The sequence below is a fragment of the Cryptomeria japonica genome, unplaced genomic scaffold (assembly GCF_030272615.1).
Source record: "Cryptomeria japonica unplaced genomic scaffold, Sugi_1.0 HiC_scaffold_132, whole genome shotgun sequence".
Classification (NCBI taxonomy): Eukaryota; Viridiplantae; Streptophyta; class Pinopsida; order Cupressales; family Cupressaceae; genus Cryptomeria; species Cryptomeria japonica.
The window spans coordinates 322904-337547 of record NW_026728954.1 but is presented as its reverse complement, the minus strand read 5'-3'; the positions used below and the strand labels follow the sequence as shown (position 1 = coordinate 337547).

The following is a 14644-nucleotide window of genomic DNA, read 5'->3' as shown; positions in this document are numbered from 1 at the left end:
CCGTTACCCACCCTAGGACCCACCCCGTGACCCACCTTGGCCAGGGTGGGTGCCTTGGTGCGCACAACTTGCCTGGGCTGCACACCAGGGCGGGCTCAAGATGGCACCCGCGTTCCGTTTTTTTCACTATCTTTCAAAACGGAAATTTTAAAATCTCATTTTTTTCTTTTTTTTGCCTTTTCTGGAAATTAGTGAAGGCAGCGCATCAAAGGTGCGCAATGCTGGTGCGAACCCGGGAGCGCTCCGATGTGTGCTCCAAGGTGCGGCGTGCACGAAGTCCGAGCCCGGTTTGCCCCGGGTGCGCACCTCGCGTGCACCTTCGCCGGGGTGAGCACCTTGGCTGGGTTGCGCGCCCTGGTGCGTACCAAGGAGCGCTCTGAAGTGTGCTCCAAGGTGCGGCGTGCACGAAGTCGGAGCCCGGTTTGCCCCGGGTGTGCACCTCGGGTGCGCACCTCGCGTGCACCTTCGCTGCGGTGGGCACCTTGGCTGGGTTGCGCGCCTTGGTGGGCACCATGCAGTGCACGAAGTCGGAGCCCGGTTTGCCCCGGGCGCGCACCTCCGCCAGGGTGGGCACCTTGGTGCGCACAACTTGCCTGGGCTGCGCATCAGGAAGGGCTCAAGATGGCACCCGCGTTCCGTTTTTTTCACTATCTTTCAGAACGGAAATTTTAAAATATCGTTTTTTTTTGCCTTTTCTGGAAATTAGTGAAGGCAGCGCATCAAAGGTGCGCAACGCTGGTGCGAACCTGGGAGCGCTCCGATGTGTGCTCCAAGGTGCGGCGTGCACGAAGTCGGAGCCCGGTTTGCCTCGGGTGCGCCCTGGTGGGCACCATGGTGCGCACCAAGGAGCGCTCCGAAGTGTGCTCCAAGGTGCGGCCTGCACGAAGTCGGAGCCCGGTTTGCCCCGGGTGTGCACCTCGGGTGGGCACCTTGGTGCGCATGCCTTGCCTGGGCTGCGCACCAAGGCGGGCTCAAGATGGCACCCGCGTTCCTTTTTTTTCACTATCTTTCAAAACGGAAATTTTAAAATCTCATTTTTTTTTGCCTTTTTCTGGAAATTAGTGAAGGCAGCGCATCAAAGGTGCGCACCTCGCTGCCCACCACGGTGCGCAACGCCGGTGGGCACCCGGGAGTGCTTCGAAGTGTGCTCCAAGGTGCTGCGTGCACGTTGTCGGAGCCCGGTTTGCCCCGGGTGCGCACCTCGCGTGCACCTTCGTCGGGGTGGGCACCTTGGCTTGGTTTGCCCCGGCTGCGCTCCGAAGCGGGGTTATTGGAGCGCCGCCTCTTTTTTTGTCGGAGCGTTTGGTGGGGTTTCTCGCATTGGCTCTTCCGAGGCCCGGTTGCCACCCTGGCGCGCACGAAGTCGGAAGTAGGGTTAATTGCCCGGGTGCGCACCTTTGCCAGGGTGGCACCTTACCTGGGCTGCGCACCAGGGCGGGCTCAAGATGGCACGCGCGTTCCGTTTTTTTCACTATCTTTCAAAACGGAAATTTTAAAATCTCCTTTTTTTTTTGCCTTTTCTGGAAATTAGTGAAGGCAGCGCATCAAAGGTGCGCACCTCGCTGCCCACCTTGGTGTGCTCTGAGGTGCGCACCCGGGAGCGCTACGAAGTGTGCTCCAAGGTGCGGCGTGCACGTTGTCGGAGCCCGGTTTGCCCCGGGTGCGCACCTCGCCTGCACCTTGGCCGGGGTGGGCACCTTGGCTGGGTTTGCCCAGGGTGCGCTCCGAAGCGGGGTTACTGGAGCGCCCCCTCTTTTTTTGTCAGAGAGTTTGGTGGGGTTTCTCGCATTGGCTCTTCCCAGGCCCGGTTGTTGGGTGCGCTCCCACCCTGGCGCGCGCGAAGTTGGAAGTTGGGTTAATTGCCCGGGCGCGCACCTTCGCCAGGGTGGGCACCTTGGTGCGCAAACCTTGGCTGGGCTGCGCACCAGGGCGGGCTCAAGATGGCACCAGCATTCCCTTTTTCTCACTATCTTTCAAAACGGAAATTTTAAAATCTCGTTTTTTTTTTGCCTTTTATGGAAATTAGTGAAGGCATCGCATCAAAGGTGCGCACCTCGCTGCCCACCTTGGTGTGCTCCGAGGTGCCCACCACGGTGCGCAACGCCGGTGCGAACCCGGGAGCGCCCCGATGTGTGCTCCAAGGTGCGGCGTGCACGAAGTCGGACCCCGGTTTGCCCCGGGTGCGCACCTCGCGTGCACCTTGGTGCGCACACCTTGGCTGGGTTGCGCGGCCTGGTGGGCACCATGGTGCGCACCAAGGAGCGCTCCGAAGTGTGCTCCAAGGTGCGGCGTGCACGAAGTCGGAGCCCGGTTTGCCCCGGGTGCGCACCTTCGCCGCGGTGGGCACCATGGCGTGCACGAAGTCGGAGCCCGGTTTGCCCCGGGTGCGCACCTCGCGTGCACCTTCGCCGGGGTGGGCACCTCGGCTGGGTTGCGCGCCCTGGTGCGCACCAAGGAGCGCTCTGAAGTGTGCTCCAAGGTGCGGCGTGCACGAAGTCGGAGCCCGGTTTGCCCCGGGTGTGCACCTCGCGTGCACCTTCGCTGCGGTGGGCACCTTGGCTGGGTTGCGCGCCTTGGTGGGCACCATGCAGTGCACGAAGTCGGAGCCCGGTTTGCCCCGGGCGCGCACCTCCGCCAGGGTGGGCACCTTGGTGCGCACAACTTGCCTGGGCTGCGCACCAGGAAGGGCTCAAGATGGCACCCGCGTTCCGTTTTTTTCACTATCTTTCAGAACGGAAATTTTAAAATATCGTTTTTTTTTGCCTTTTCTGGAAATTAGTGAAGGCAGCGCATCAAAGGTGCGCAACGCTGGTGCGAACCTGGGAGCGCTCCGATGTGTGCTCCAAGGTGCGGCGTGCACGAAGTCGGACCCCGGTTTGCCCCGGGTGCGCACCTCGCGTGCACCTTGGTGCGCACACCTTGGCTGGGTTGCGCGCCCTGGTGGGCACCATGGTGCGCACCAAGGAGCGCTCCGAAGTGTGCTCCAAGGTGCGGCGTGCACGAAGTCGGAGCCCGGTTTGCCCCGGGTGCGCACCTCGCGTGCACCTTCGCCGCGGTGGGCACCATGGCGTGCACGAAGTCGGAGCCCGGTTTGCCCCGGGTGCGCACCTCGCGTGCACCTTCGCCGGGGTGGGCACCTTAGTGTGCAGACCTTGGCTGGGTTGCGCGCCCTGGTGGGCACCATGGTGCGCACCAAGGAGCGCTCCGAAGTGTGCTCCAAGGTGCGGCCTGCACGAAGTCGGAGCCCGGTTTGCCCCGGGTGTGCACCTCGGGTGGGCACCTTGGTGCGCATGCCTTGCCTGGGCTGCGCACCAGGGCGGGCTCAAGATGGCACCCGCGTTCCTTTTTTTTCACTATCTTTCAAAACGGAAATTTTAAAATCTCATTTTTTTTTGCCTTTTTCTGGAAATTAGTGAAGGCAGCGCATCAAAGGTGCGCACCTCGCTGCCCACCACGGTGCGCAACGCCGGTGGGCACCCGGGAGTGCTTCGAAGTGTGCTCCAAGGTGCTGCGTGCACGTTGTCGGAGCCCGGTTTGCCCCGGGTGCGCACCTCGCGTGCACCTTCGTCGGGGTGGGCACCTTGGCTGGGTTTGCCCCGGCTGCGCTCCGAAGCGGGGTTATTGGAGCGCCGCCTCTTTTTTTGTCGGAGCGTTTGGTGGGGTTTCTCGCATTGGCTCTTCCGAGGCCCGGTTGCCACCCTGGCGCGCACGAAGTCGGAAGTAGGGTTAATTGCCCGGGTGCGCACCTTTGCCAGGGTGGGCACCTTACCTGGGCTGCGCACCAGGGCGGGCTCAAGATGGCACGCGCGTTCCGTTTTTTTCACTATCTTTCAAAACGGAAATTTTAAAATCTCCTTTTTTTTTTGCCTTTTCTGGAAATTAGTGAAGGCAGCGCATCAAAGGTGCGCACCTCGCTGCCCACCTTGGTGTGCTCTGAGGTGCGCACCCGGGAGCGCTACGAAGTGTGCTCCAAGGTGCGGCGTGCACGTTGTCGGAGCCCGGTTTGCCCCGGGTGCGCACCTCGCCTGCACCTTGGCCGGGGTGGGCACCTTGGCTGGGTTTGCCCAGGGTGCGCTCCGAAGCGGGGTTACTGGAGCGCCCCCTCTTTTTTTGTCAGAGCGTTTGGTGGGGTTTCTCGCATTGGCTCTTCCCAGGCCCGGTTGTTGGGTGCGCTCCCACCCTGGCGCGCGCGAAGTTGGAAGTTGGGTTAATTGCCCGGGCGCGCACCTTCGCCAGGGTGGGCACCTTGGTGCGCACACCTTGGCTGGGCTGCGCACCAGGGCGGGCTCAAGATGGCACCAGCATTCCCTTTTTCTCACTATCTTTCAAAACGGAAATTTTAAAATCTCGTTTTTTTTTTGCCTTTTATGGAAATTAGTGAAGGCATCGCATCAAAGGTGCGCACCTCGCTGCCCACCTTGGTGTGCTCCGAGGTGCCCACCACGGTGCGCAACGCCGGTGCGAACCCGGGAGCGCCCCGATGTGTGCTCCAAGGTGCGGCGTGCACGAAGTCGGACCCCGGTTTGCCCCGGGTGCGCACCTCGCGTGCACCTTGGTGCGCACACCTTGGCTGGGTTGCGCGGCCTGGTGGGCACCATGGTGCGCACCAAGGAGCGCTCCGAAGTGTGCTCCAAGGTGCGGCGTGCACGAAGTCGGAGCCCGGTTTGCCCCGGGTACGCACCTCGCGTGCACCTTCGCCGGGGTGGGCACCTCGGCTGGGTTGCGCGCCCTGGTGCGCACCAAGGAGCGCTCCGAAGTGTGCTCCAAGGTGCGGCGTACAAGAAGTCGGAGCCCGGTTTGCCCCGGGTGCGCACCTTCGCCGCGGTGCGCACCATGGCGTGCACGAAGTCGGAGCCCGGTTTGCCCCGGGTGCGCACCTCGCGTGCACCTTCGGCGGGGTTGCGCGCCCTGGTGGGCACCATGGTGCGCACCAAGGAGCGCTCCGAAGTGTGCTCCAAGGTGCGGCGTGCACGAAGTCGGAGCCCGGTTTGCCCCGGGTGCGCACCTCGCGTGCACCTTCGGCGGGGTTGCGCGCCCTGGTGGGCACCATGGTGCGCACCAAGGAGCGCTCCGAAGTGTGCTCCAAGGTGCGGCGTGCACGAAGTCGGAGCCCGGTTTGCCCCGGGTGCGCACCTCGCGTGCACCTTCGCCGCGGTGGGCACCATGGCGTGCACGAAGTCGGAGCCCGGTTTGCCCCGGGTGCGCACCTCGCGTGCACCTTCGCCGGGGTGGGCACCTCGGCTGGGTTGCGCGCCCTGGTGCGCACCAAGGAGCGCTCCGAAGTGTGCTCCAAGGTGCGGCGTGCACGAAGTCGGAGCCCGGTTTGCCCCGGGTGCGCACCTCGCGTGCACCTTCGCCAGGGTGGGCACCTCGGTGCGCACACCTTCTCAATGTTTTCTTGCCTTTTCTGGAAATTGGTGAAGGCAGCGCATCAAAGGTGCGCACCTCGGTGTGCTCCGAGGTGCGAACCCGAGAGCGCTCCGAGGTGCCCACGAAGTCGAAAGTCGGGTTAATTGCATTGTTTTCCCCGGGTGCGCTCCGAGGTGCGCAACATCGGCGCGCACCAAGGAGGGCTCCGAAGTGTGCTCCAAGGTGCGCACGATGGCGTGCACCTCTGGTGCGCACGATTCGGAGCTCGGTTTGACCGGGGTGCGCACACCTTGGCTGGGTTGCGCACCTTTTGTGTGCTCCAAGGTGCGCACGAAGTCGGAGCTCGGTTTGCCCCGGGTGCGCACCTTCGCCAGGGTGCGCACCTTGATGCGCACGCCTTGGCTGGGCTGCGCACCTTGGTGGGCGCCATGGTGCGCACCTTTCGTGCGCTCCAAGGTGCGCACGAAGTCGGAGCTCGGTTTGCCCCGGGTGCGCACCTTGGTGGGCGCCATGGTGCACTCCGAGGTGCCCAAGATTGGTGCGCACCAAGGAGCGCTCCGAAGTGCGCTCCAAGGTGCGCGCGAAGTCGAAAGTTGGGTTAATTGTCCGGTTTGCCTCGGGTGCGCACCTTGCGTGCACCTTCGCCAGGGTGGGCGCCTTGGTGCGCACACCTTGGCTGGGCTGCGCACACCTTGGCACCCGCGTTTCCTTCATTTTAAATTTTTTTTTTTTACAATCTCTCAAGTGGGAAATTCTATAATCTCAACTTTTTTTGCCTTTTCAGGAAACTTTTGAATGGAGCGCATCATTGGTGCGCTCCGAAGTGTGCTCCAAAGCTCTCTCCAGCTGCGTGCACCTGCCCCGGCCGCGCACCCGGCCCCGCCCAGCTTCGCTCACCTGTCCCGGGCGTCTGGTGCGGAACCTTAGAGTAAGAAACATCACCGTGCACCTTGGCCAACGTGCGCGACTCGACCGAGCGCGCACTGGCCGAGGTGCACACCGATTTCACCTGGGTGCGCGCGCAGCACCTCGGGCGCACCGGGGTGCGCGCACAACGCCCGGGTTGCACCGTGGCCTGTGTGCTCGGGGCGCCTCGGGTGCGCGCTCGGTGTCGCCCCCGCGCGCGCGGTAGTGCGGGCAGCGCACCCCGGCCCGGCCCGGCCCCGACGAGAACGCAAACGGGCAAAAGGTTTATTCAAATAGCATTGCGACGCCCGGCGAAAAACTAAAAAAGGGTGCAACACCGGGACTTCCCGGGAGGTCACCCATCCCAGTACTACTCCGGCCCAAGCGCGCTTAACTGCGGAGTTCTGATGGGATCCGGTGCACTAACGCTGGTATGATCGCACCCGTTATGAGCTTGTCGCAGTGTGTACTTAGCAAACCGCGACCCACGTGCGAATCCACCCCGGCCACCCACCCCCGTCGAGGTGCACACCCTCCCTCGCGAAGTGCGCCCCGTTCGCCAAGTGTGAGCCCTGCCCGGGTGCGCGCACCTTGCTAGGGCGTCGGGTGTGCACCCGGCCCGGCCTACGTGCGTGCACCTGGAGGGGGCGTCGTGTGCGTGCAGTGTCCCGTCTGCAACGCGGTGCCCACACACCACCTCGGGCGCAACGACCTGCGCTCACATGTGGGCCGAGTGCACCTTGGTGCATGTTCGGGGCGCCTCGGGTGCACGCTCGATCTTGCCCCGGTGCACCAAGGCGCTCGGTTTGCCCCGGGTGCGCACTTGGTGCAAGGTGGGCACCCAAAATAGGGATCAAGCACCAAAACACAAGTTTCGGGATGCAAAATGGGACCCAAGGACCACAAATGCGTTCCAAGACCCATGATGGGTCCACGAGAACAAAAATGTGTTCCGAGACTTAATAAACAAATATTGGGTTTTAGGAGAAGAAACATGCTCTGATGCCCAAAACGAGAATCGACCCCGAAAAGGCCACAGGCCAAAAGTGGGATGCGAGACAAAAAAAAATGGGACCCGAGGACCAAAATTGGGTTCCCAGGTCGAAGACAGGGCAACCGGACAAGAAACGACCTCTAAGGCTCGAAATGAGTCCCGACGACTAAAACTTGACAAGAAGCACCCATCAGGCACCCAACTCGACACCCATGGGATGCCGACCCACCCGGGCTTCCACCTAGCACACCTTGGCACCCACCCACCCTCGCACCCAACCTCGCACCCAACTTAGCACCTTTGAACCCACATTGGCACTCACCCTGACCCTGGCACCTTGGAACCCACATTGGCACTCACCTTGACCCTGGCACCCACCTTTGCACTCACCTTGGGACCCACCCTGGCTCCCACCTCGGCACCCACCCAGACACCCACCTTGGTTCCTTGGCACCCACCTTGGATCCTTGGCACCCACCCCGACACCCACCTTGGCACGCAACTTGGCTACTTGCCACCCACCTTGGCTCCTTGACGCCCACCCCGACAACCACCCCGTGACCTACCCTGGCTAGGGTTGGTGCACACCCACCCTGGTGCCCACCTTGGCACCCACCCTATGACCCACCTTGGCACGCACCTTAGTACCCACCCCGTTACCCACCCTAGGACCCACCCCGTGACCCACCTTGGCCAGGGTGGGTGCCTTGGTGCGCACAACTTGCCTGGGCTGCACACCAGGGCGGGCTCAAGATGGCACCCGCGTTCCGTTTTTTTCACTATCTTTCAAAACGGAAATTTTAAAATCTCATTTTTTTCTTTTTTTTGCCTTTTCTGGAAATTAGTGAAGGCAGCGCATCAAAGGTGCGCAATGCTGGTGCGAACCCGGGAGCGCTCCGATGTGTGCTCCAAGGTGCGGCGTGCACGAAGTCCGAGCCCGGTTTGCCCCGGGTGCGCACCTCGCGTGCACCTTCGCCGGGGTGAGCACCTTGGCTGGGTTGCGCGCCCTGGTGCGTACCAAGGAGCGCTCTGAAGTGTGCTCCAAGGTGCGGCGTGCACGAAGTCGGAGCCCGGTTTGCCCCGGGTGTGCACCTCGGGTGCGCACCTCGCGTGCACCTTCGCTGCGGTGGGCACCTTGGCTGGGTTGCGCGCCTTGGTGGGCACCATGCAGTGCACGAAGTCGGAGCCCGGTTTGCCCCGGGCGCGCACCTCCGCCAGGGTGGGCACCTTGGTGCGCACAACTTGCCTGGGCTGCGCATCAGGAAGGGCTCAAGATGGCACCCGCGTTCCGTTTTTTTCACTATCTTTCAGAACGGAAATTTTAAAATATCGTTTTTTTTTGCCTTTTCTGGAAATTAGTGAAGGCAGCGCATCAAAGGTGCGCAACGCTGGTGCGAACCTGGGAGCGCTCCGATGTGTGCTCCAAGGTGCGGCGTGCACGAAGTCGGAGCCCGGTTTGCCTCGGGTGCGCCCTGGTGGGCACCATGGTGCGCACCAAGGAGCGCTCCGAAGTGTGCTCCAAGGTGCGGCCTGCACGAAGTCGGAGCCCGGTTTGCCCCGGGTGTGCACCTCGGGTGGGCACCTTGGTGCGCATGCCTTGCCTGGGCTGCGCACCAGGGCGGGCTCAAGATGGCACCCGCGTTCCTTTTTTTTCACTATCTTTCAAAACGGAAATTTTAAAATCTCATTTTTTTTTGCCTTTTTCTGGAAATTAGTGAAGGCAGCGCATCAAAGGTGCGCACCTCGCTGCCCACCACGGTGCGCAACGCCGGTGGGCACCCGGGAGTGCTTCGAAGTGTGCTCCAAGGTGCTGCGTGCACGTTGTCGGAGCCCGGTTTGCCCCGGGTGCGCACCTCGCGTGCACCTTCGTCGGGGTGGGCACCTTGGCTTGGTTTGCCCCGGCTGCGCTCCGAAGCGGGGTTATTGGAGCGCCGCCTCTTTTTTTGTCGGAGCGTTTGGTGGGGTTTCTCGCATTGGCTCTTCCGAGGCCCGGTTGCCACCCTGGCGCGCACGAAGTCGGAAGTAGGGTTAATTGCCCGGGTGCGCACCTTTGCCAGGGTGGCACCTTACCTGGGCTGCGCACCAGGGCGGGCTCAAGATGGCACGCGCGTTCCGTTTTTTTCACTATCTTTCAAAACGGAAATTTTAAAATCTCCTTTTTTTTTTGCCTTTTCTGGAAATTAGTGAAGGCAGCGCATCAAAGGTGCGCACCTCGCTGCCCACCTTGGTGTGCTCTGAGGTGCGCACCCGGGAGCGCTACGAAGTGTGCTCCAAGGTGCGGCGTGCACGTTGTCGGAGCCCGGTTTGCCCCGGGTGCGCACCTCGCCTGCACCTTGGCCGGGGTGGGCACCTTGGCTGGGTTTGCCCAGGGTGCGCTCCGAAGCGGGGTTACTGGAGCGCCCCCTCTTTTTTTGTCAGAGAGTTTGGTGGGGTTTCTCGCATTGGCTCTTCCCAGGCCCGGTTGTTGGGTGCGCTCCCACCCTGGCGCGCGCGAAGTTGGAAGTTGGGTTAATTGCCCGGGCGCGCACCTTCGCCAGGGTGGGCACCTTGGTGCGCAAACCTTGGCTGGGCTGCGCACCAGGGCGGGCTCAAGATGGCACCAGCATTCCCTTTTTCTCACTATCTTTCAAAACGGAAATTTTAAAATCTCGTTTTTTTTTTGCCTTTTATGGAAATTAGTGAAGGCATCGCATCAAAGGTGCGCACCTCGCTGCCCACCTTGGTGTGCTCCGAGGTGCCCACCACGGTGCGCAACGCCGGTGCGAACCCGGGAGCGCCCCGATGTGTGCTCCAAGGTGCGGCGTGCACGAAGTCGGACCCCGGTTTGCCCCGGGTGCGCACCTCGCGTGCACCTTGGTGCGCACACCTTGGCTGGGTTGCGCGGCCTGGTGGGCACCATGGTGCGCACCAAGGAGCGCTCCGAAGTGTGCTCCAAGGTGCGGCGTGCACGAAGTCGGAGCCCGGTTTGCCCCGGGTGCGCACCTTCGCCGCGGTGGGCACCATGGCGTGCACGAAGTCGGAGCCCGGTTTGCCCCGGGTGCGCACCTCGCGTGCACCTTCGCCGGGGTGGGCACCTCGGCTGGGTTGCGCGCCCTGGTGCGCACCAAGGAGCGCTCTGAAGTGTGCTCCAAGGTGCGGCGTGCACGAAGTCGGAGCCCGGTTTGCCCCGGGTGTGCACCTCGCGTGCACCTTCGCTGCGGTGGGCACCTTGGCTGGGTTGCGCGCCTTGGTGGGCACCATGCAGTGCACGAAGTCGGAGCCCGGTTTGCCCCGGGCGCGCACCTCCGCCAGGGTGGGCACCTTGGTGCGCACAACTTGCCTGGGCTGCGCACCAGGAAGGGCTCAAGATGGCACCCGCGTTCCGTTTTTTTCACTATCTTTCAGAACGGAAATTTTAAAATATCGTTTTTTTTTGCCTTTTCTGGAAATTAGTGAAGGCAGCGCATCAAAGGTGCGCAACGCTGGTGCGAACCTGGGAGCGCTCCGATGTGTGCTCCAAGGTGCGGCGTGCACGAAGTCGGACCCCGGTTTGCCCCGGGTGCGCACCTCGCGTGCACCTTGGTGCGCACACCTTGGCTGGGTTGCGCGCCCTGGTGGGCACCATGGTGCGCACCAAGGAGCGCTCCGAAGTGTGCTCCAAGGTGCGGCGTGCACGAAGTCGGAGCCCGGTTTGCCCCGGGTGCGCACCTCGCGTGCACCTTCGCCGCGGTGGGCACCATGGCGTGCACGAAGTCGGAGCCCGGTTTGCCCCGGGTGCGCACCTCGCGTGCACCTTCGCCGGGGTGGGCACCTTAGTGTGCAGACCTTGGCTGGGTTGCGCGCCCTGGTGGGCACCATGGTGCGCACCAAGGAGCGCTCCGAAGTGTGCTCCAAGGTGCGGCCTGCACGAAGTCGGAGCCCGGTTTGCCCCGGGTGTGCACCTCGGGTGGGCACCTTGGTGCGCATGCCTTGCCTGGGCTGCGCACCAGGGCGGGCTCAAGATGGCACCCGCGTTCCTTTTTTTTCACTATCTTTCAAAACGGAAATTTTAAAATCTCATTTTTTTTTGCCTTTTTCTGGAAATTAGTGAAGGCAGCGCATCAAAGGTGCGCACCTCGCTGCCCACCACGGTGCGCAACGCCGGTGGGCACCCGGGAGTGCTTCGAAGTGTGCTCCAAGGTGCTGCGTGCACGTTGTCGGAGCCCGGTTTGCCCCGGGTGCGCACCTCGCGTGCACCTTCGTCGGGGTGGGCACCTTGGCTGGGTTTGCCCCGGCTGCGCTCCGAAGCGGGGTTATTGGAGCGCCGCCTCTTTTTTTGTCGGAGCGTTTGGTGGGGTTTCTCGCATTGGCTCTTCCGAGGCCCGGTTGCCACCCTGGCGCGCACGAAGTCGGAAGTAGGGTTAATTGCCCGGGTGCGCACCTTTGCCAGGGTGGGCACCTTACCTGGGCTGCGCACCAGGGCGGGCTCAAGATGGCACGCGCGTTCCGTTTTTTTCACTATCTTTCAAAACGGAAATTTTAAAATCTCCTTTTTTTTTTGCCTTTTCTGGAAATTAGTGAAGGCAGCGCATCAAAGGTGCGCACCTCGCTGCCCACCTTGGTGTGCTCTGAGGTGCGCACCCGGGAGCGCTACGAAGTGTGCTCCAAGGTGCGGCGTGCACGTTGTCGGAGCCCGGTTTGCCCCGGGTGCGCACCTCGCCTGCACCTTGGCCGGGGTGGGCACCTTGGCTGGGTTTGCCCAGGGTGCGCTCCGAAGCGGGGTTACTGGAGCGCCCCCTCTTTTTTTGTCAGAGCGTTTGGTGGGGTTTCTCGCATTGGCTCTTCCCAGGCCCGGTTGTTGGGTGCGCTCCCACCCTGGCGCGCGCGAAGTTGGAAGTTGGGTTAATTGCCCGGGCGCGCACCTTCGCCAGGGTGGGCACCTTGGTGCGCACACCTTGGCTGGGCTGCGCACCAGGGCGGGCTCAAGATGGCACCAGCATTCCCTTTTTCTCACTATCTTTCAAAACGGAAATTTTAAAATCTCGTTTTTTTTTTGCCTTTTATGGAAATTAGTGAAGGCATCGCATCAAAGGTGCGCACCTCGCTGCCCACCTTGGTGTGCTCCGAGGTGCCCACCACGGTGCGCAACGCCGGTGCGAACCCGGGAGCGCCCCGATGTGTGCTCCAAGGTGCGGCGTGCACGAAGTCGGACCCCGGTTTGCCCCGGGTGCGCACCTCGCGTGCACCTTGGTGCGCACACCTTGGCTGGGTTGCGCGGCCTGGTGGGCACCATGGTGCGCACCAAGGAGCGCTCCGAAGTGTGCTCCAAGGTGCGGCGTGCACGAAGTCGGAGCCCGGTTTGCCCCGGGTACGCACCTCGCGTGCACCTTCGCCGGGGTGGGCACCTCGGCTGGGTTGCGCGCCCTGGTGCGCACCAAGGAGCGCTCTGAAGTGTGCTCCAAGGTGCGGCGTGCACGAAGTCGGAGCCCGGTTTGCCCCGGGTGCGCACCTTCGCCGCGGTGCGCACCATGGCGTGCACGAAGTCGGAGCCCGATTTGCCCCGGGTGCGCACCTCGCGTGCACCTTCGGCGGGGTTGCGCGCCCTGGTGGGCACCATGGTGCGCACCAAGGAGCGCTCCGAAGTGTGCTCCAAGGTGCGGCGTGCACGAAGTCGGAGCCCGGTTTGCCCCGGGTGCGCACCTCGCGTGCACCTTCGGCGGGGTTGCGCGCCCTGGTGGGCACCATGGTGCGCACCAAGGAGCGCTCCGAAGTGTGCTCCAAGGTGCGGCGTGCACGAAGTCGGAGCCCGGTTTGCCCCGGGTGCGCACCTCGCGTGCACCTTCGCCGCGGTGGGCACCATGGCGTGCACGAAGTCGGAGCCCGGTTTGCCCCGGGTGCGCACCTCGCGTGCACCTTCGCCGGGGTGGGCACCTCGGCTGGGTTGCGCGCCCTGGTGCGCACCAAGGAGCGCTCCGAAGTGTGCTCCAAGGTGCGGCGTGCACGAAGTCGGAGCCCGGTTTGCCCCGGGTGCGCACCTCGCGTGCACCTTCGCCAGGGTGGGCACCTCGGTGCGCACACCTTCTCAATGTTTTCTTGCCTTTTCTGGAAATTGGTGAAGGCAGCGCATCAAAGGTGCGCACCTCGGTGTGCTCCGAGGTGCGAACCCGAGAGCGCTCCGAGGTGCCCACGAAGTCGAAAGTCGGGTTAATTGCATTGTTTTCCCCGGGTGCGCTCTGAGGTGCGCAACATCGGCGCGCACCAAGGAGGGCTCCGAAGTGTGCTCCAAGGTGCGCACGATGGCGTGCACCTCTGGTGCGCACGATTCGGAGCTCGGTTTGACCGGGGTGCGCACACCTTGGCTGGGTTGCGCACCTTTTGTGCGCTCCAAGGTGCGCACGAAGTCGGAGCTCGGTTTGCCCCGGGTGCGCACCTTCGCCAGGGTGCGCACCTTGATGCGCACGCCTTGGCTGGGCTGCGCACCTTGGTGGGCGCCATGGTGCGCACCTTTCGTGCGCTCCAAGGTGCGCACGAAGTCGGAGCTCGGTTTGCCCCGGGTGCGCACCTTGGTGGGCGCCATGGTGCACTCCGAGGTGCCCAAGATTGGTGCGCACCAAGGAGCGCTCCGAAGTGCGCTCCAAGGTGCGCGCGAAGTCGAAAGTTGGGTTAATTGTCCGGTTTGCCTCGGGTGCGCACCTTGCGTGCACCTTCGCCAGGGTGGGCGCCTTGGTGCGCACACCTTGGCTGGGCTGCGCACACCTTGGCACCCGCGTTTCCTTCATTTTAAATTTTTTTTTTTTACAATCTCTCAAGTGGGAAATTCTATAATCTCAACTTTTTTTGCCTTTTCAGGAAACTTTTGAATGGAGCGCATCATTGGTGCGCTCCGAAGTGTGCTCCAAAGCTCTCTCCAGCTGCGTGCACCTGCCCCGGCCGCGCACCCGGCCCCGCCCAGCTTCGCTCACCTGTCCCGGGCGTCTGGTGCGGAACCTTAGAGTAAGAAACATCACCGTGCACCTTGGCCAACGTGCGCGACTCGACCGAGCGCGCACTGGCCGAGGTGCACACCGATTTCACCTGGGTGCGCGCGCAGCACCTCGGGCGCACCGGGGTGCGCGCACAACGCCCGGGTTGCACCGTGGCCTGTGTGCTCGGGGCGCCTCGGGTGCGCGCTCGGTGTCGCCCCCGCGCGCGCGGTAGTGCGGGCAGCGCACCCCGGCCCGGCCCGGCCCCGACGAGAACGCAAACGGGCAAAAGGTTTATTCAAATAGCATTGCGACGCCCGGCGAAAAACTAAAAAAGGGTGCAACACCGGGACTTCCCGGGAGGTCACCCATCCCAGTACTACTCCGGCCCAAGCGCGCTTAACTGCGGAGTTCTGATGGGATCCGGTGCACTAACGCTGGTATGATCGCACCC

General features: G+C 63.0%; 2 non-coding genes across 2 annotated transcripts; both read right to left on the bottom strand.

The window, feature by feature from the left end:
• Nucleotides 1–6602: 6602 nt before the first annotated feature.
• LOC131866136 (5S ribosomal RNA) lies at nt 6603–6721 on the bottom strand. Its single transcript, XR_009364768.1, has one exon. It is a non-coding gene; the product is annotated as a 5S ribosomal RNA (ribosomal RNA).
• Nucleotides 6722–14525: 7804 nt separating this feature from the next.
• On the bottom strand, nt 14526–14644 carry LOC131866135 (5S ribosomal RNA). Its single transcript, XR_009364767.1, has one exon. It is a non-coding gene; the product is annotated as a 5S ribosomal RNA (ribosomal RNA).